Genomic DNA, 22,147 nt, shown 5'->3' on the forward strand with positions numbered 1-22,147 from the left:
TAGAGAATCTAAAAACAGGAGAAAAGCAGCTTTTAGTACCATCATGCACCGGATATTCTAATCAACGTCAGTGATAAGATACTCATCCTTGCTGGAGTAGACCACTCTGGTGGCCTCCCTACCTTTGTATACCACTTCACCTTGATAAATATTACACAGTGAACAAATCCAGGTAATGACTACTCATATCTATAAATAGAAGAGGGCTGGCCGGGCACGGTGGCTCATGCCTGTAATCCCAGCACTTTGGGAGGCCAAGGCGGGTGGATCACCTGAGGTCAGGAGTTCGAGACCAGCCTGACCAACATGGAGAAACCCCGTCTCTATTAAAAATACAAAATTAGCTGGGCGTGGTGGTGCATGCCTGTAATCCCAGCTACTAGGGAGGCTGAGGCAGGAGAATCGCTTGAATTTGGGAGGTGGAGGTTGCGATGAGCCGAGATCACGCCATTGCACTCCAGCATGGGCAACAAGAGCGAAACTCCGTCTCAAAAAAAAAAAAAAAAAGAAGAAGAAGAAGAGGGCCAGCACCCTGGAAAACTCACTTGTAATTCCACAGATTCATTTTGCCTATATTTTAATCTTATACGAATGGAGTCATATACTATGGGTTCTTTTAAGCCTGGGCTGCTTTTATTCAGCTTCATGTTTGTAAGATTCATCCATACCATTATGTGTAGCAGTTTATTCATTTCTGCTGTGTAATACTCCATTGTGCATATACAAAACATATTTATCCATTCTCTGGTTGATTAACATTTGGGTTGATTTCGTTTTGGGGCTATCGTGAACAGTGCTGCTATGAACATTCTTGTATGTGTTTTTTGGTGCTCATATGTAGGCATTTCTATTGGGCAGATTGGGCATTCCTATTGGGCAGCAGAATTGCTGGTTGGGACTGTGTGTACCCTCAACTTCAGTAGATTCTGTCTGAGGAGTTTTTCAGCCATGTGGAACTCTGAGTCCATTAAACCTCTTTCATTTATAAATTATCCAGTCTTGGGTAGTATCTTTATAGCAGTGTGAGAATGGACTAATACACTGCCACTTTCTTAAAATGGTTATACTGAGTGACAGCCTTACCAGCAATCAAGAGAGGTTCAGGTGACCCACATTCTCACCAACACTTTGTATAGTCAGCTCCTAAAATTGTAATCATTCTGGGAGAAGTATAGTGGCATCGTATTGTAGTTTTATGTAATACGCATTTCCTTGATCTCTAATGAGTTTAAGCAACTTTTATATGTTTATTGGCCATTTGAATATCTCCTTTCTAAAATGCCTATTCAAGTTTTTTGCTGCATTTTAAAATTGCGTTGTCTGCTTAATTGATTTGCAAAAGTTATTTATATAGTCTGGATAGGCTCATTTTTTTCCCGGTTACATATAATGTCTTTTTTTCTACCAATGGTGTGCTTTGAAACACAGCAGTTTCTAATTTTAACGTAGATCGATTTATCAATTTTTTCATTATGGCTAGTGCTATTTGTATTCTGTTTAAGAAATCTTTGCCTACCACTATGATTAATTCTCCTATACTATTGTTTAGAAGCTTTATCATTTTGTTTTTCATATTTAGATTTAATCTACCTGGAATTGGTTTTTGTGTATGGTGTGAGATAGGGGTCATTTTTTTTCCATGTGGTGATCCAATTTACCCAGTAATTGGAAAGTAAGGGTAATGATCATTCTGATTTTACTTCTAACCTCAGAGGAAAATTTTTCAGCAATTTACCATTAAACGTAATGTTTGCCGGGCGCGGTGGCTCATGCTTGTAATCCCAGCACTTTGGGAGGCCGAGGCAGGCGGATCACGAGGTCAGGAGATCGAGACCATGGTGAAACCCCGTCTCTACTAAAAAAAAATACAAAAAAAATTATCCGGGCGTGGTGGCGGGTGCCTGTAGTCCCAGCTACTCGGAGAGGCTGAGGCAGGAGAATGGCGTGAGCCTGGGAGGCGGAGCTTGCAGTGAGCCGAGATTGCGCCACTGCACTCCAGCCTGGGCGACAGAGCAAGACTCCGTCTCAAAAACAAAAAAAAAACAAAAAAAAACAAATAAATGTAATGTTTGCTGTAGGAGTTTTGGTAGCCATCCTTCATGGAATGAAGAAAGTTTCCTTCTACTACTTGTTGGCTAAAAAGTTATTTTTTTCTTTTAAATCATGAATTGGTGTTAAATATCATCAGATGATTTTTCCTCATTTATTACACTCATTATATTGGTTTAAATATTTTTCTTTTAAGTTAGCATTAACATTAACATTGACAGATTTTCAAAATGTTGAAATAGCCTTCCTTTTGGGAATAAACCTAACTTGGTCTTGATGCCTTCTATTCTTTTTCTATACTATATTTTATTTGTTTCATGCTTGTGAGTCTTGCTCTTATCTCCTTGGTGACAGGGGTTTGCCTCATATGGATTTGATACCTCTCCTCCCATAGTGCTGGGCTCGTAGGAGATGCCCAGTGCATGGAGTCATTAATCCAAGCAGCGTCATTTTTCCTTCCTGTAGTTGGGTGCATTTGACAGCTTGGATGGTGTGATTCTCCCAGTGGCTAACAAGCAGCTCAGGAATGCTAATGAAGGACTTCCTTTGGTTGTCTCTTGTGAGTCAGCAAATGAGCTCTGTAACTTGGAGAGCCAGAAGTTAATTAGTGCCCGGGTATAGACAGACCCTGATGGAAATAAGGGAATTTGGGTCTGTCAGAGAAGAGTGCTAGGAAGCTTTGAAGGTGAGGCCCAGATTAGGGACGTGAGGTGAAAACCAAAGGGAAGCCAGGGCTACGGTTTATAAATAAATGTCAGTGTTGGAGCTCTGTAAAGAAAACCAGGAGAGCCCAGAACATGTGGCCTAGACAGAAAGAAGAGGAGCAGGCCCAACATCTGGGTGTCGCTGACATTAGAGGCGCTGTTGATTCACATCTCTCCCTTGTAGCAGAATAAAGAACAAAGTGCAGGAGATGTGTACAGCATGGATAGCTGAAGCAGATCACCTGGCAGGAGGCAGTGATGGATGAGGGATTTTAGGTGTCTTGCACTCCTTGTTCATTTTTCTTTGAGGCAGGGTGGAAAGTCTGAAACCCCATCTGCTTACAGGTTTACTACAATAACCCAATGGATAAATAATTTGCAACACAATACCATGGATGATGAGCTCCAAATGAAGTTGAATAGACTCTAGACATGAGGCAAAGATGAAAGCTCAGTGCCTTCCTGGCAGAGCTACATAAGTGATGTCCACTGTGAGCACTGGACTCGGATGTGCTGGGCATGCTCAGGATCTTGGGATGGTTACTTTGGCCAGAAAATTGTGTCACTCCCCTGGCTTAGGCAGATACCTAATTAGGTTAGGAGAACTGCCAAAAAGCAACCTATTGAAAGCTAAACTACTGCAAGGCATTGTGGGTAAAATATGCAAAATGTCACTGAGGCAGAAGTGAGGAAACCAGTAGAACAGGTGCAGCCTGAAACTAACCTGCCAGGGACATTGTTAGTTCTGTTTCCTCTTGAAATCTCTTTTTTTTTCCCCCTGACTGTGTGGAAGCACTGTCCTCTTTACTGCAGGAGACCCAGAAACAGATGCTCCCATCCTCTCCCAACCTGAATTGTACTAGACTGAAAATGAAAACGAGGCTTCCAGTTCTACCATGTCCATGTCCCAGCTACGCTGTGTTCGCCAGGGAATGGCCCAGGATGGAACAAAGATAGATCAAGATTCTAAGTGTAAGCCCATTCTTTGGAAGTGTAACCATTTGAATGAAACGTTCCTAATGTGTTGTTCTTCTTTGTTATTGTAGCAATGGTAACACCACACAGATGTCACCAGGGGTCTCCACAGCCTGGGAGAGGCCTAAGCCTGTCCTCATGGTTTCTGCAAATTCTCACAGACTCATGGTTCTAAGCTGCATGGATTGCTGGACGCAGAGAGCAGCCTCATCACACACCTGCACACTCCACTTCAAACATGTGACATGTTTTATTAGTTTAGCAATTTGCTGTAGATAAGAGGCATAGTGTTGTCAGATGGGGTGAGATGGGGAGTGAGGAGGCTGCATCCCGCCCATCACAGCCTCTGGCTCTCCCCTCTCTTCTGTGCCTCCTGCTTTTCACTGTCTTTTCTGTTAGAATTCCTTCCTTCCTTCCTTCCTTCCTTCCTTCCTTCCTTCCGTCCGTCCGTCCGTCCTTCCTTCCTTCCTTCCTTCCCTCCCTCCCTTCCTTTCTTCCTTTCATCCTTCTTGCTTTCTTGCTTTCTTCCTTTGACGGAATTTCACTCTTGTTGCCCAGGGTGGAATGCAATGGCGTGATCTCGGCTCACTGCAACCTCTGCCTCCCAGGTTCAAGTGATTCTCCTGCCTCGGCTTCCCAAGTAGCTGGGATTACAGGGGCCCGCCAACATGCCTGGCTAATTTTTTGTATTTTTAGTAGAGATAGGGTTTCACCATGTTTGGCAGGCTGGTCTTGAACTCCTGACCTCAGGTGATCCGCCCACCTCGGCCTCCCAAAGTGCTGGGATTACAGGCGTGAGCCACCGCACCCGGCCAGAAATTCTTCATTTCTAACCCAGAGATGTCACTCCCTTTCCTGAGCCCTTGGTTCCAGCCATATCCATGCCCTACAAGATGTACATAGCTCAGGGGAGCTTCTGGGGTTGGGGGGTCCTACCAAAGAGCCTCTCTCTAAGAGATGATGTGGTACTAGCTCCTTGTAAACATTTCGAAGTGGACATCATTACTCCTGCTTCACACTTGAGGAGACTGAGGCCTGGCCTCAGTTTGGAGATGGAAGGGACTTGGTTAAAGTCCCACCTCCAGTAAGGAGTAGATCTGGGTCTCAAACCCAGGCCTTCTGATTCCACATCCATCGCTCTTTGTACCATCAAAGGGCAGAAACTCAAAGTGAATGGCTGGGGGTTTGTAGAATCCTGGTGATTTCCACTTGGTTTCTCAAGACAATGCCCAGCCCAGGCTGAAAAGCATAATTAGCTCAGCCATAGATTCAGGCTCACCCCATGCCAACCCATGGCATCCAGCTCAGGTCTGAGGCCGATTTGTACCCCGGAGTGGTCGGTGGGTATTAAACCTCTCTTGGAAGGCCAGGAGAGGACTTAAATGGCTGGGCCTTCACATTTATTTTCCTCTCTTCCCTTGGCTTTTTATGGGGCTGTGCCCATCATTAATCAGGCTGTGAAGCAAAGGAAATAAAACACTGCCTTGAAAAGAGCTCTTATTTGTTTAAAATTGAAAAAAAAAATAACAACCCAGAAAAGTCTGAAACATGTTTCCAATATACTGAATTTGATTATCTGTCTGTGCACAAAGGGACCCAGTCATTTGAAATTAAAGTTTAGACAGTTGGCAAGTTTGTTTGATGAATCGATTGTGATGGGAAGAGCCCCCACCAACCACAATGCTGAACTTCCTTCATCTCCTCTCTGTACATTCTGAGCATTTTGTTAATTGCTCTGATTGTTCAGTGCCACTGTGTTACAAGCTCCGGGGAGGGACAGAACTGGAGAAGTCCAATGTGTCTTCATCATAGGGGCTTGAACAAGGGAGTCCCCAGTCTCTATCCAAGGTAGTGATCATTGGACCCACCAGCAGCTCCAGCACAATTGCTTTTGACTTTATTATGAATTTCAATCAGAAATACAAGCCTCATCCATCGAGGAGCAAAGACACGTGCATTGTTCAGACAGCAGAACAGAACGCAGGCCAGTGGGAAGCAGAGGACGTTGTTATTGTTCTCTAGGGCAGCTCAGAGAGGAGAAAGCCTGGCAGTGAATGCACAGGAAGCAGAAACTGGCAGATACAACACTGGGATATGTTGTTCAGCACTTTGAGTTGCAAAATAAAATCCCGGTGGACGGGGCACCCCTCTTCCCCCGAACTCAAGCCCTCCCGTTCCTCATGCTGCAGCATTCATATTGAGTGCTCTTTTGCCCTGCAGCATCCGGAACAGTTGATTATGCCCCTATCTTGTTTTGGAGCCTGCAGGGACTCCCTGATGCCGAGGGAACAGTTAACTTGGCATTCAAGTTCACTTTACCACCTGCCTTTTCCACCTATTGCCTGTGTGTCCTTTCTTGCACCTGTATTTTAGCCAGAAGCAACTGCTGTCTTCTCCATAACCACTTTTCCTCTGTGTTCAGTTCATGACTTTTCGTTGTTTTATGCTTGAAATGCCCTACATTTCATCTTTGCATGCCCCCATTCTTCTCATGATTTTGGAGCCTTGATGAAATGACACCACCTTTTTCGATTTCTCACCTCTTTGCTCCTCCTCTGGACTTGCATAGTCAGGAGTCTTCCCTCTCACTACATCCATCACCTTCTACTTCATATCACACTGGCTTGGAAAGATTTCTTTTCCATATGTTTTATGTGATACATTCTTTGAAAGCAGGGGTAAGAGATTACTTGTCGTGTCCACTTTGGGTACAGGCAGGATGCCTTGGGCAGAGTAGGCACTCAAAAATGTTTGATGAATGAGAGACTTATTGAAGCAAGAGTTAGCAGTCTTTGGCTCAGGTTGGTACTCAATGCATTCATCTGTCCATCCTTTCCTTCCTTCTCTCTGTTCCCTCTTTTGCTTTTTCCTCTTCTCTCTTTACCTTCTCCTTTTCCTCTTTTAATTTCATTTACCCCCAAGCCTTGACATTCTGCACAGCTCTGCTGGGCATACCCCATCTCTGCAGGTTGCTGGTTTCTGCTACAGAGGTGTTTGCTATGGTCCTAGACGACTTTTCAAGAACAACAGCAACAAAGAACCTGCCCACTCAAGGTGGGGTCTCTTTTCCATGTGATGTTTGTCTGCTATGGAGACTACTATTTGAAGTGATGCATTTGTGGAGCATTTCTTTCTCTCTGAGAAGTGGCAAGTGTTCTTCCCTGACCAGGTTCTCTGTTCATCTCCAAAGGTTAGGCATGGAGGAGGCAAGTTGGCACAGGACCGAGTAGCAGCCAAACCTCTCTCCTTGCTCAGATCTCACCACAAACCGCAGCTCCCGCTCTGGCCAGGATTGCTGGGTCATAGCTGTTTGGCTTAAAGCAGCAGGAGATCAGTGAGGCACTAGGAAAAGAGCACCAGGTGGGCTTGCCTCTGGCTCTACCACACGGTCGGACGTGGGGGAAAACTGCCAACATCGAGAGAGCTCGGTTTCCTCTTCTGCACATGGGGTGGGAAGAGTTAGATGGTCTCTGGGGTGTTTTCGAGGCCAAATCTCCAGAATTCCCAATTTGAGATTCCAAATGCATCTGGAGACTGCGGTGGCTCAGCCTGAGTGGGGCCAGGAGGTGGCAGCACCTGCTCTGTTTCCAGCCTGATGCAGCCGCAGGGGCTGGGCTGTCACTTCTGTAGGACTGGGGTGTACATCATGCTCCACTCCCATTGGACTCTTTTATTACATTTCACTGCAAGTTGTTTGTAGTCTGCTGGGTCATGAGACGGTCGCAGTAAGATTGCCAAGCCCTGGGTACAGGGGACACTTACTGTCCCCTCTCTGACTTCACCTGGCATGACACACGCAGGCCAGGGCACACTCATCCGCAACAAGGCCCCAGTAACAGGCTCATATCCGGGCAGCTTGCTGGAGCTCCTTGACGCAGGCTTGGGTCTCCCCGAGGGCAAATGAGAGCTGCATCCATGAGTAAGCGCATGTGTTCGCCCACTCTGAATGAGCACGCCTGTCTCCCAGGGCCCATGCGCTTCCTCCAACAGCTGCATTTGCTCAGGGCAAAAATGGAAATGCCTAATGCCAGGCATGACTGATCCTAGCCAGAGAAAATGATCGAGGGTTGTTCATCAAACTTTTGGGGAGCTTTTATTAAATGGATGCGGTCACAGACACTTAAAATGTAATAGAATGTCTGAATTGCATGGAACCGTACACATGATCTAGTTCAGTGGTTCTCAATCCCACCGGGCATCACTTCTGAAGCTTGTTAGAAATGTAGATTCCTAGACTCAGCTCTAGCCCCATCGAGTAAGAATGTCTGGTGCTGGAGGCCGGGCACGGTGTCTCACGCCTGTAATCCCAGCACTTTGGGAGGCCGAGACAGGTGGATCACGAGGTCAGGAAATCAAGACCATCCTGGCTAACACGGTGAAACCCAGTCTCTACTAAAAATACAAAAAAATTAGCCAGGCGTGGTGGCGGGTGCCTGTATTCCCAGCTACTTGGGAGGCTGAGGCAGGAGAATGGCGTGAACCCGGGAGGCGGAGCTTGCAGTGAGCTGAGATCGCGCCACTGCACTCCAGCCTGGGCGACAGAGCAAGACTCCGTCTCAAAAAAGAAAAAAAAATGGCTGGTGCTGGAACCTAGGAACCGGTATTTTTAACAAACTCTTCAGATGTGTCTAATGTAGCTTGTCTGCAGAAAGGCATTTGGGAACCACCATCTAGTCTATCCCTGGCATTCAGGGAACTTGTTAGCAAACTCTTGCTCCCCTTTGCTTCCTCCTCTCCCTCATGGAATCAGAATCCCTTGTGGGGAATAGCACTCTGATTCAACAAGCCCTCCAGGAGTAGGGTGACCAGCTCGGTTCTGTTTGCCTGGCACTGTCATGGTTTTACCACTGAAACGCCAATATCACAGGACTTCCCTCAGTCCTGGGAGTACTAGAATGGTTGGCTACCTCTTGAGGTGATTTTTATGCACTCTAAAGTTTGAGAAGCACTGGAAACAGTTTATTTCACAGTTGAGGAAACTGGAGCCAGGACAAGAAGCAGTTTGCCCATGCACAAGCACTGAATTTGCAGTACAGACAAGGCAAGGATTCCAGCCCAGCATCCTTGCTACTCCTGGAAATATTTTGCTCTAAGTAGCTGCCTCACTCTTTCCTACTCTCCACTAGGAGCTAACCCTGGAGGAGCTCATTATGGAGTGGCCATATTCGAGGTGAATAATCTGTATTCTGTGGCCTTATTTGAGTGAGGCGTGCGCAATGACAGGTGCAGGTACCATTACACTTTAATGAATTCTTCTGGGGCTTCTCTTGGCCCACGTGGGGAAGGTGATTTACAATTTAATGTATTTCCATTTGACCATAATCCCTGGGATAACAGCGTTACTGAAATGGAAAATCTTTGACAAGGGATTATAACCCAGAGGCTGTGGTACAACCAAGTCAGGGTCCCTAACTGCTACGCTCACCTCCAGGGGCTTCCCGGGGGCCCTGGGATAAACCCTAGCATGTCTCCCTTTGTCCTGTCACCAATGGCCACCAAGACTTGCCAAGCTGTTCTGATTATCAGCTCCAGGTTTGACTTATTTATTCCGTGGTGCTCACTGCATTACCAATTAGCTATGAGTGGGGTAACAGGCCAGGGGCTCTTGTAATACAGGGGTTCCCAAACTGGAGCATGCATCGGAATTACCTGGAGGGCTTGTTAAAGCACAAGTTCTGGCCCCCTCCCCCAGAGCAACCGTAGAGTAGCCCATTATGAGCACTTGAGTGACTTTGTCAGGTGCTGCTCATTATTGGTGCCACAAGGCTGGCCTTACTGTCTAAGTCAGGGTACTAGGTGGTTTCTAAAGACTCTCCTAGCAACAAAACTTTTACTTATAAATAAGGTAGGTCTAGCTTTACATGGGATGTAATGTCATCATTACTCTTCTCCCTTCTCCTAAGTGTTCCTTTGTGTAGGCTAACACCTAAAATCTCACAAATAGAGAACAGTTTTTTTGATGTAAATGTTTACCTTCATCAACACGTAAATATCTAAGGGTAATGGCGGAAAGAACACTAACATTTATTCAGAATCTTTTTTGATCCATTTATCACAGGGCGGAAACATTAATGCTTTTCAGTCATTTGTACTTAAAGCCTCTTGATCTTGAGATCTGTGGTTCCAGGGTCTCCTGTTTTTCTTCCCACCTCTCTGGCCATCCTTCCTAACCCCCTTCCCTAGCTCCTCCTCTTCCTGACTTTTTTTTTTTTTTTTTTTTTTTGAGATAGAGTCTTGCTCTTTCACCCAGGCTGGAGTGCAGTAGCCTGATCTCGGCTCACTGCAAGCTCCGCCTCCTGGGTTCATCATGCCATTCTCCTGCCTCAGCCTCCCAAGTAGCTAGGACTACAGGTGCCCGCCACCATGCCTGGCTACTTTTTTTGTATTTTTAGTAGAGACTGGGTTTCACCATGTTAGCCAGGGTGGTCTTGATCTCCTGACCTTGTGATCTGCTGCCTCAGCCTCTCTTCGTGACTTCTTAATATTGGTATGCCCAGGTCTCAGTCCTGGGTTCACTTCTTTTCTCTATCCCCTTAGCTTAAAACCCCATCAGTGTTCTGATGGCTCTCAAATTAGACCTCCAGCCTGGATCTCTCCTCTAAGCTCCATCTGCCTGACAGCTTCACATGGATGTCTGCAGACACCTCAAATGAAGCATGCCTAAAGCCACATCACATGATGTATAAAATCTATCTGCTTATCCATCTCCACTAGTTTCCATCTCCTTAGCCTAGGCCATCATCATCATCTATCTTCTGGACAATACAATGGTGTCCTACTACTTTATTCCACACAGTGGCCAGAAAGATGTTCTTAAAATGAAAAGCAGATGGTCTCTCCCCTCCTGAGAACCTTCCAGAGGTTCACATCTAAACTCCTTGCCATGGCCCACATGCCTGGTGAGATCTATTTCTAATCTATCCCTCCAGCATTATTAAGTCATGTCCCCAGCAGCCCATACACTCCAGCCATGTGCTTTCTTTTGATTTCTGGAACACAAGCTTTCTGCCACCTCTGCATGTGTTGTTCCCTCTGCTTGGAAGGTGTGCTCTTTTGCTGTCTTGCCATGGCTGGCTCCTTCTCATCATTCAGTTTCAGCCTAAGCATCACTGTCTCAAAACATACTTCTCTGGCCAGCCTATGATAAGTAGATATCCTATGCCTTATCACTCTTTTCTATTTATATTTGTCTTTGAAATCTGGAATTATTTTATGCTTCCAGTCTGATTCCTTGTCTCTCATCCTGCTCCTCCACTGGGCTGTGGGCTCGGCAAGGCAGGATGTTAGTGGTGAAGGAGCTGACTGCATTGCCTGGTGCACACAGCAGGCCCTTGGAGAATGAGTGAGTAGGTCTGATCCCATTTGGAGGACATAATAACCCTGCTCAGGGGGACGAACCAGGGCTAGGAGGGAGAGGAGCAGAGGAAGAGAAAGAAGGGTTCAGACTTGAGAAGCCATGAGCGAACTCTCAAGTCACAAAGATCGTTATGGTTTGTTATAATAAGTACAAGAATAGCTGTATGCACAATTTCCCATAGACGCACAGAAGAGGCATCCTAACCCAGCCTGTGTGGTCAGAGGAAGTTTCTGGAAGGAAGTGACACCCAAACAGAAACGGACACTTTGAATGAAAATTAGCTAACTGAAAAATAGGAGATGGGGTGCAGTAGTTTATTTATTTGCTCTCCAAACACTGACTGCGATCTACTCTGTGATGGGCACCACGCTGGTCACATGTCTCCTTCTTTCAAAGCTACCCTGGAAATTGCCAGTTGGTGGTAAAGACTCAGCTTGGGAGTGAGCCACAGAAGCAGCATGGTATAATGACGTAAAGCATGAATTCTGAGCAGACAGAATTGAAATTAGTTTTAAATCCGCGCTTTTACCACTCATTATGTGACCATGAGCAAGTTGCTCCAACTCCCTTCCCCTCCGTTTTCTCATGTAGGGGGAGCAATAGTGCTTAGTAGTCTTGTGAGGATACAAGGAAAAATTTTATTAATACATTTAGCATGAAGCCTGGCAGACAGCAAACACTCAGTAAATAACGTTGTCACTATCATTATCATGGTAGTAGATTATATGATTAGCCTCAACTATTGTCTTCTTCTTTCTGAGTTAAAGGATTATACATCCTCTCCCATTGCTGTGTGACTCACAGCATCTCTCTGTTGAAGGAGGATACATTCCAAGTCCAAAGATAATATCCTTGGTCATGTATGACATGTGTTGGTCAATAGAATGTGAGAGGATGGAATGTGTGCCATGTCTGAGTAGAAGTTTTAAGAGGCATCCCATGTTTCCACTGTGAGAATGTCATGGCATAGATTGAGACTGCACCCTCAGCCTGGGTCCTAAAATGAGAAGGCACAGGGAGCAGGGCTGACCTGTAGCCATTGACATGTGAAATGAAAAGAAAATCAAGTGTTGGTTGTTGTGAGCCACTGAGACTTTGCAATTGTTTGTTATTGCAGCAATAATATTATCATCTTCTTGTAGGAGTGGAGAGTGAGGAAAGACGCTGGAGAAAAGGATTCTTAAGTTGAGCACTGAAGATGTTAGAAATTCTATTTAGACACAGTGGATGTAGATCGGGAGTATTCCAGGTGGAGGAAAAAGACCTGCAAAAGTTCTTGGATTCAGGAGATAGTGTTGCTTACTAGAGGAATGGAAAAGAAGTTCAGAATAGCTGAAGAACGTGAAAGGAAGAGTGGTGACAAGTACAGCTGGAGAGATAGCTAAGGGCTAGGTCATGAAGGGCCTTAGAAGCCATGATAAGAAATTTGTGTTTTATCCTAAAAACAAAGTGAGACCATTTCACGATCTGTTTTTGCCTTTAGAAAGATGAGTCTGGCTGACTGCAAAGATTGAGTGAGAGAGGAAGAAGATCATAGAGAAGGCTGGCAGGAGTCCAGGGAAAGGATAGGATGTGAGAGTTGTTTGGAAAGACTTGGAGCCTCCTATGTGAGATTTGAGGGGAGGGAGTCAATGACAGATCTGTCTTGGGAGCTGTGGTGGCCTTGATGGAGGGCACAGCAGAGGAGCAGTCGAAGGGAGGCAAGTGAAAACGATGGCTTGGCCATTTGCTGTTGCAGGTGCTTGAGGAATGCTGTGACATTCTAACAACAGCAATGTGACCAGCTATAAACTACTTTGTCCAACTTCCTTTGCAGCTAAGGGCAGCCATTTCACACTCTTTTGAGCAAGAAGAAACAAGTTGAAATCTGCTGGGGACTTCAGGAAAAGTTTCGTTTTTATATTACAGGGTGAGTATCCCTTATCCTGAAATGCTTGGTACCAGAAGTGTTTGGATTTTGGAATATTTGCATATATATAATATATCCCCCATCTTGGGGATGGGACCCAAGCCTAAACCTGAAATTCATTGATGTTTCATATACATCTTCTACACATAGCCCAAAGGTAATTTTGTACAATATTTTAAATTATTTGTGCCTGAAACAAAGTTTATGTACATGGAATCATCAGAAAGCAAAGGTGTCCCTCTCTCAGCCAGTCATGGGGATAATCTATGGTTGTTTGGCCTCACCATCATTCCTGACTCTGAATTTACATGCTATTGATTAGTAATCACTTTCTTATATTTATTCACACATAAGTACTTAACAGTAAGAAATGTGACATACCATTAATACAGTGAAAAATTAATGTGTCAGGGTAACTAAGCAGCACAGTAGCATCACCAGGATACCTGCGTCATGTTACACAACAGCAACCACAAACAATGGCAGGCTTTCAGTCCCCACCTACAATGTTGTGTTTGGATTAAAAGGTGACCCCACAATCTATTTTTTTTTTTAGGTGGGAAGAAACTGTATATGGTGGTTATTCCAACACCATACTCTGCTGTAAGACATTTCGCACTGACATTGCTGTCCAGTTTCTCCTATAGCTTGACTTTCTATGCTATAGATAATCATAAATGCTTCCTCTTTTTCTTAGTATTGTTATCCATAGGAGCATCTGCAGGCCTTTATGACATTTTCAACAACACCTTTACACCACAGAGTAGAGAATAAACAAACAACAACGGCAAGTATTGCATGTAGGTCTTGGCCCCACGTGGGGCATTGTGGAGAACGTGCCGTTGGTGCACCAGCCTGCATTTTGTTACCCTTTGTGGGTGTGCTTGCTGGCGGGGAGTCTGGGCATGTGCAGGAAGGGTGTATATAGCATCTGAAGGGGCTGGGACAGTTTTTTTTCCCTTGCGAACACTGGACAAACTGTGTGTTATTCTCTTGGGTTTCGACTGCGACTTGTCACATGAGGTCAAGTGTGGAATTTTCCATTTGTGGTATCATGTTGGTGCTCAAAAATGTTTGGGTTTTGGAGCATTTTGGACTTCAGATTTTCTGATTAGGGATGCTTAACCTGTGTAGGCACCATCATTTCCTCTGGACTCTTCCCCTATCTGTTTCCTGGAATGAGGATTGTTGGACTAACACAACCTTATCAGAACCATGGGGGAAAAGCCAAGGGAATTTCAGAGACCTTGGCCCCAACATCTTTGAGTTACTCGAACACCTGTTGAGCTGAAAATACAGATTTGGGAGACATCAGCATGTGGGTGGCCAATAATTCTGTAGGAGTGGATGGCATATTTTTGGGGAGAGTATGGAGTGAAATGGTCAAAGGGCCAAGGACAGAATCATGAGGAATTTTATCATTGCTGCGTGATGCAAATAACACAGTAACATACTTTAATTGTGTATTTTCTAAAAATAGAGAACATGGTACAGATAGCGCCTAAGGTCCCCCAACCAACATCACCAATGCTAATCCTCTAACTTGATCCCCAGAAATAACCACTTTTTAAATGTTTGGTTTGTATTCTAAACAAATACTTCCACTTTTACTCCTGCAAACAGTGTAAAAGAGTACTTGTTTCCCCATGTTCTATCATCATGTGATGTTATAAGACTTAATATTTGGATCATCTAATAGGTGAAAAATAGCATCATTTAATATTTTCCTACCTTTTAGTGAGACTGAGCATTTTCTATTTATTTATTCCTCATTTGTAAACATTCCAAGAACTGTTTTTTCATATCTGCAGACTATTTTCTATTGGATAGTTTGTCCTTTTCTTATAGATTTCTAGGAGTTCTTTGCATATTCTGAATACAAGTTCTTTGATAGTATTTGCAAGTATTTTCTCTCAGTTTCTTGAAATTATTTGATGCTATATTTTAGTACATAGCACTTGAAAAAGTCAGATTTATCTATCTTTATGATTTTTGATTTTAACATCCTTACCGCAAGGATATCAAAATATTATATTTTCTTTCACTTTTTAAAATAGCTTGGTTTTACATTTAGGTATTTTTTCCATCTAGAAATTTTCTTTATTCATATGAGACAGGTATCTATTTTCCTTCCCCAAATAGAGAGCCTAGCTGCTCTAATACCATCTTTTGAGTAATCCATCTTTCCTCTTCTTATTTGAAATGCCACCTCTATCATTTATCAAATTCCCTATACACCAAGGTCTGTTTCTGACTCTGTGTGTTCTATTGGCCTATCTGTTATGACATCAGATAGGTTTGATTTACTTCTCTGGATCCATTCCCTACATTTCACCCTGCCCACCGCCCTGGGAAGCGGTATGGAATATACAGACAATTCTCCAGCACCCGGCTGAGCCAACGGATTGATCTCCAGTAGAAAATGAGGGAGTGAAGAAGATGAGAGCAGGATATTTATTCTCCTGGCTCTCTGCCTGCAGGGCTGCTTGGGGCTGGCTGTGTTCCTCTATTGAAGGTCACATGTCTTCTCAAGGTGGCTCTCTTTTCCCAACTCCTTCCTTCTGGATTCTGGTAACTGCTCTCCCTCTGCCCCTGTAAGCCTTGGGGTGGTAATATCCCCAGTGACACTTGCTCTGGGATACAGCGCTTTTCCTTGTGATTTCCTAGACCCTGTCTATTTCATATGTAGATAGTCTCTGTATCAAAACCTCCTTGATTCCTCCTAATTGGAATATGCTGTTGGTTTCCAGCTGAGATCCTGATTGATATGGTCACATTGAGATTTTGATTGAGATTGCATTGAATATATAGATTGTTTTGGAGAGAAATGAAATACAGTATAGAATCTCTCCATCCAAGAACATGATCGATCTTCCTTTATTAACATCTTTTAAAAAATGTCTTTCTATAAAATGGTGTGTGTTTTTCTCAAAAAAGGTTTTGCATATTTATGATAGACTTACTTATAGGTAGCTTGTAGCTTTTGTTTCTAAAATGAATAAGATTTTTTTCTGAAATATATTTAGTTGGTAAATGCTAGTTTATAGAAAAGTTGTTGATTTTTGTGTAGTGATTTTGCATCTGGATACTTTGCTGAACTCTCAAATAAGTTTCAATAGTTTTCAGTTGTTTTTCTTCAGTTTTCTAGGCAGATAATCTCATCTGTAAGTAGTAACAATTTTATTTCCTTTTCAATTTTTAAATAACTTTTATTTCTTTCTCTTATATTGTTTCTTGTTTTGGAAACTGGCTAGACCTCTAATACAATGCTGAATAATGTTAACGGCAGTAAACATTTTTGTCTTGCATGATATTAATAGGTCATTGCACCAAGTTAAAGACTTTAGTTCTGACTTATTTGCTAAAAGTTTTTTTTTATTATTATTATTATACTTTAAGTTTTAGGGTATATGCGCACAACGTGCAGGTTTGTTACATATGTATACATGTGCCATGTTGTTGTGCTGCACCCATTAACTCATCATTTAGCATTAGGTATATCTCCTAATGCCATCCCTCCCCCCTCCCCCCACCCCACAACAGTCCCCGGTGTGTGATGTTCCCCTTCCTGTGTCCATGTGTTCTCATTGTTCAATTCCCACCTATGAGTGAGAACATGCGGTGTTTGGTTTTTTGTCCTCGTGACAGTTTGCTGAGAATGATGGTTTCCAGCTTCATCCATGTCCCTACAAAGGACATGAACTCATCATTTTTTATGGCTGCATAGTATTCCATGGTGTGTATGTGCCACATTTTCTTAATCCAGTCTATCATTGTTGGAGATTTGGGTTGGTTCCAAGTCTTTGCTATTGTGAACAGTGCCGCAATAAACATATGTGTGCATACGCGTGTCTTTATAGCAGCATGATTTATAATCCTTTGGGTATATACCCAGTAATGGGATGGCTGGGTCAAATGGTATTTCTAGTACTAGGTCCCTGAGGAATCGCCACATTGACTTCCACGATGGTTGAACTAGTTTACGGTCCCACCAACAGTGTAAAAGTGTTCCTATTTCTCCACATCCTCTACAGCACCTGTTGTTTCCTGACACTTTTTAATGATAGCCGTTCTAACTGGTGTGAGATGGTATCTCATTGTGGTTTTGATTTGCATTTCTCTGATGGCCAGTGATGATGAGCATTTTTCCATGTGTTTTTTGGCTGCATAAATGTCTTCTTTTGAGAAGTGTCTGTTCGTATTGTTTGCCCACTTTTTGATGGGGTTGTTTGTTTTTTTCTTGTAAATTTGTTTGAGTTCATTGTAGATTCTGGATATTAGCCCTTTGTCACATGAGTAGGTTGCAAAAATTTTCTCTCATTCTGTAGGTTGCCTGTTCACCCTGATGGTGGTTTCTTTTGCTGTGCAGAAGCTCTTTAGTTTAATGAGATCCCATTTGTCAATTTTGGCTTTTGTTGCCATTGCTTTTGGTGTTTTAGACATGTAGTCCTTGCCCATGCCTATGTCCTGAATGGTATTGCCTAGGTTTTCTTCTAGGGTTTTTATGGTTTTAGGTCTAACATGTAAGTCTTTAATCCATCTTGAATTAATTTTTATATAAGGTGTAAGGAAGGGATCCAGTTTCAGCTTTCTATATGTGGCTAGCCAGTTTTCCCAGCACCATTTATTAAATAGGGAATCCTTTCCCCATTTCTTGTTTTTGTCAGGTTTGTCAAAGATCAGTTGTAGATATGTGGCATTATTTCTGAGGGCTCTGTTCTGTTCCATTGGTCTATATCTCTGTTTTGGTACCAGTACCATGCAGTTTTGGTTACTGTAGCCTTGTAGTATAGTTTGAAGTCAGATAGCGTGATGCCTCCAGCTTTGTTCTTTTGGCTTAGGATTGACTTGGCAATGCGGGCTCTTTTTTGGTTCCATATGAACTTTAAAGTAGTTTTTTCCAATTCTGTGAAGCAAGTCATTGGTAGCTTGATAGGGATGGCATTGAATCTTTAAATTACCTTGGGCAGTATGGCCATTTTCATGATATTCATTCTTCCTACCCATGAGCATGGAATGTTCTTCCATTTGTTTGTATCCTCTTTTATTTCATTGAGCAGTGGTTTGTAGTTCTCCTTGAAGAGGTCCTTCACATCCCTTGTAAGTTAGATTCCTAGGTATTTTATTTTCTTTGAAGCAATTGTGAATGGGAGTTCACTCATGATTTGGCTGTTTGTCTGTTATTGTTGTATAAGAATGCTTGTGATTTTTCCACATTGATTTTGTATCCTGAGACTTTGCTGAAGTTGCTTATCAGCTTAAGGAGATTTTGGGCTGAGATGATGGGGTTTTCTAGATATACAATCATGTCATCTGCGAACAGGGACAATTTGACTTCCTCTTTTCCTAATTGAATGCCCTTTATTTCCTTCTCCTGCCTGATTGCCCTGGCCAGAACTTCCAACACTATGTTGAATAGGAGTGGTGAGAGAGGGCATCCCTGTTTTGTGCCAGTTTTCAAAGGGAATGCTCCTAGTTTTTGTCCATTCAGTATGATATTGGCTGTGGGTTTGTCATAGATAGCTCTTATTATTTTGAGATATGTCCCATCAATACCTAATTTATTGAGAGTTTTTCTTATTTGCTAAAAGTTTTAAGAGCAATAAATAGCTGTTGAATTGTATCAAAGACCTTTTCAGCAGTTGGGAGATAATATTTTCAAAATTGATCTGTAACAGTTATGCATTTAATAATTATATTTTTATTTTATTTTTTATTAAAGTTATACATGTTCATTTGTTAAAAATAAGACTTCTAATAAAAATAGCTTTTTCTAGCCATTATTTCTCACACTTCTCACTTCCCTGAGTCAGTCATTTCCAGTTCTTCTGGGTATTTGCCTGCATAGTTTTTAATTACATGCATATACTGCCATTTAAAAAAATTTGTTTGAACATTTTCCTCTACGGATTAGAAAGTTACAAAGTTTATCTTGATTTTTTCAGGTCTTTCTTCCATTTTGACATAATACATAACTGAATATTTTTCTCATGAAGTCTAGAGTTAATTAGTATTTATATTCTTCCTCTGCATATAACAAAAAAGCATGCCTTTATTTGTCTTTCCATTATCCAAACCCCATGTTGCTATTGATTCAAATTTTGAATTCAGATTTTTATTAAAAAACTTTTTTTGTTACAATCAATACTTTAGATTTAACAACATATTTTTCTGACTTCTTTCCTTAATATTTCTTCTTTATAAACAGTATCTAAAAATGTTTTATTAAATATTGAGTATATACAAAATAATGTGCATGAAATATGTATAAGATATAAAATAAAAATACAATGAGCACGTGAGTACCCAAAATCCAGTGTAAGGAAAGAACATTATGTTATCTTTGAAGTCTTCTCTGTGACTCTCCTTGCTGTTTTTTTTTCTGAGACGGAGCCTCACTCGCTCTGTCACCCAGGCTGGAGTGCAGTGGCGCGATCTAGGCTCACTGCAAGCTCCACCTCCTGCGTTCACGCCATTCTCCTGCCTCAGCCTCCAGAGTAGCTGGGACTGCAGGTGCCCGCCACCATACCTGGCTAATTTTTTTGTATTTTTAGTAGAGACTGGATTTCACCATGTTAGCCAGGATGATCTGGATCTCCTGACCTCATGATCCGCCCGCCTCGGCCTCCCAAAGTGTTGGGATTACAGGCATGAGCCACTGCGCCCGGCCGACTCTCCTTGCTTTTCCCTCTTCACCCACCCAAGCATTCCCCACAAATTTGTGTTTGTCACTCCCTTCCTTTCCTGTATAATTTTGCCCCTTACACCATTTTTTTTTTTTTTTTTTTTTGAGATGGAGTCTTGCTCTGTCACCCAGGCTGGAGTGCAGTGGCGCCATCTCACCTCACTGTAACCTCTGCCTCTCGGGTTCAAGCGATTCTTCTGTCTCAGCCTCCTGAGTAACTGGGATTTCAGGTGCTCACCACCACGCCTGGCTAGTTATTGTATTTTTAGTAAAGATGGGTTTTTGCCATGTTGGCCAGGCTGGTCTGGAACTCCCGACCTCAAGGGATCCACCCTCCTCAGCCTCCCAAAATGCTGGGATTACAGGCGTGAGCCACTGCGCCTGGCCCCCTTACACTATAAATTGTGATTTTATCTGCAAGTGATATAAAAGTATCTATGGTTTCTTTTCTAATATCTGAATAAATGGAATCATCCTTTATCATGTTTGTATCCTTAACTTTATTTAGTTTTACAAGTTTTTTAACTTTATGTAAATAAATAGCACAGTATACATTCTTCCACAAAAAATTTCTCCCCTCCCCCATTCAACATTATGTTTCAGAGGTTATCTGCATTTTTATATGTAGCCTTACTGCTGTATTGTATTCCATGATTAATTATCTTGGGAGATGGGATGGATAAGTGGTTAAGAACACAGCCTTTACACTTATAATATCCTTGTTCAAATTCTTGGGTCCACCATTTATTAACTGTGTGACAGTAGACAAATTTTTTAACCTATTTATGACTCACTTTCCTTCTCTGTAACATGAGCATAATAATAGTACCTCACAAGGGTGTGGTGAATGAGTTAAAAATGTAGTAGTATTGGCTGGGTGCAGTGGCTCACATCTGTAATCCCAGCACTTTGGGAGACAGAGGCAGGTAGATCACGAGGTCAGGAGTTCAAGACCAGCCTGGCCAAGATGGTGAAACCCTGTCTCTACTAAAACTATAAAAATTAGCTGGACGTGGTGGCAGGCACCTGTAGTCCCAGCTACTCAGGGGGCTGAGGCAGAGAATTGCTTGAACCCAGGAGGCAGAGGTTGCAGTGAGCCGAGATTATGCCACCACACTCCAGCCTGGGCGACTGAGCGAGACTTGGTCTCAAAAAAAAAAAAAAGTAGTAGTAGTAGTATTTAGAACACTTTCTGGCATGTTATAAGCACTATATAAATATTAGCTATTATTGTTGTGTGGATATACCATAACTTATTAATCTGTTTAATGGCTGATGGACATTTTTTACCATCTCAAATGGTGCTTCTGTGAACATCCCTGCACATGCTCCGTGGTCCACATGCATGTACTCACAGGGCATGAGCATCTTCAACTATAGAATCTCAAGTTGTCTTCTAGGGTGATTGTAATAGTTGACCCCTCTACTAGGACTGTGTAAGTGTTTTGTTTGCTGCACTTCTTCATTGCACTTGGAATAAAGAGATTTTACAATACTTGCTAACATGGTGATTACAAAATAGTATCTTGTTATGGTTTATTTTTCATTTCCGTGATTACTAGTGTAGTTGACCATATTTTTATTTGTTTATTGGCTGTTGCAATCTGGTTCCTTCTGTGTGGTTGTCTGTTCAGTACTTTTCTCTTTTTTGCCTAGTTCTTTTGTCTTATTGCTGCTTAATAAGTTTTAAAAATTTTAAGTTTTAAAAATATATATTTGGCATCTTAATCTCTCACTAGTTATGTGTCATCTTAATCTCTCACCAGTTATGCGTTATAAATTTGAGGCTTATATTTTTACTTTCTTTATAGTGTGTTTTGATGATCAAAAGTTTCTCAATTTTATGTAGTTGATTTATAAATTTTATCTTTTATTATTTTGCTTATTGTATCATTTTAAAGAATCCTTTACTCACCCTGAGAACATACAAATATACTCTTGTCTTTTCTTTGGAAAGTTTGCCTTTCACTATTATATCTTTAGTCCAGCTAGAATTGAATTTTATGTGTGGTAGGAGGTTTGGGGTTCAATTTCATTTTTTCTTCATGTAGATAGTAAAGTATCTCAGCAGTATTTATTGAAAAGTTCCACTTTTTCCTACTGATGTGCAGTGTTCTAAAACAGTTCTTTATCTCATTGTTTGACATCTTTGTGTTTTGCTATAATATTTTAGTCCATTTGCATTTGTTGTAAGCACCAATTTATTTGGATGCATTTTATCTTCTTTATTGCTACCATTTTATTTGTCTTGCCTTTGCTGTGTTTTTTTCTTCTCCTTTCTTGCATTTTTTGATTAAATGCAATTTTTCATTTCACTTTTCCTTTCTAATTTTAGTAATTTTCCTAGAAATGCTCACATACATATCTAACTTATCAAATATGAAGACTGTTAATTTTTTTAACTTCATTCAGAACAATAAAAGGACCTTAAAACAGGTTAACTGTGCTCACCTCTTCCCTGCATTATT

This window comes from Nomascus leucogenys, chromosome 19, assembly GCF_006542625.1.
Source record: "Nomascus leucogenys isolate Asia chromosome 19, Asia_NLE_v1, whole genome shotgun sequence".
NCBI classification, from domain to species: domain Eukaryota; kingdom Metazoa; phylum Chordata; class Mammalia; order Primates; family Hylobatidae; genus Nomascus; species Nomascus leucogenys.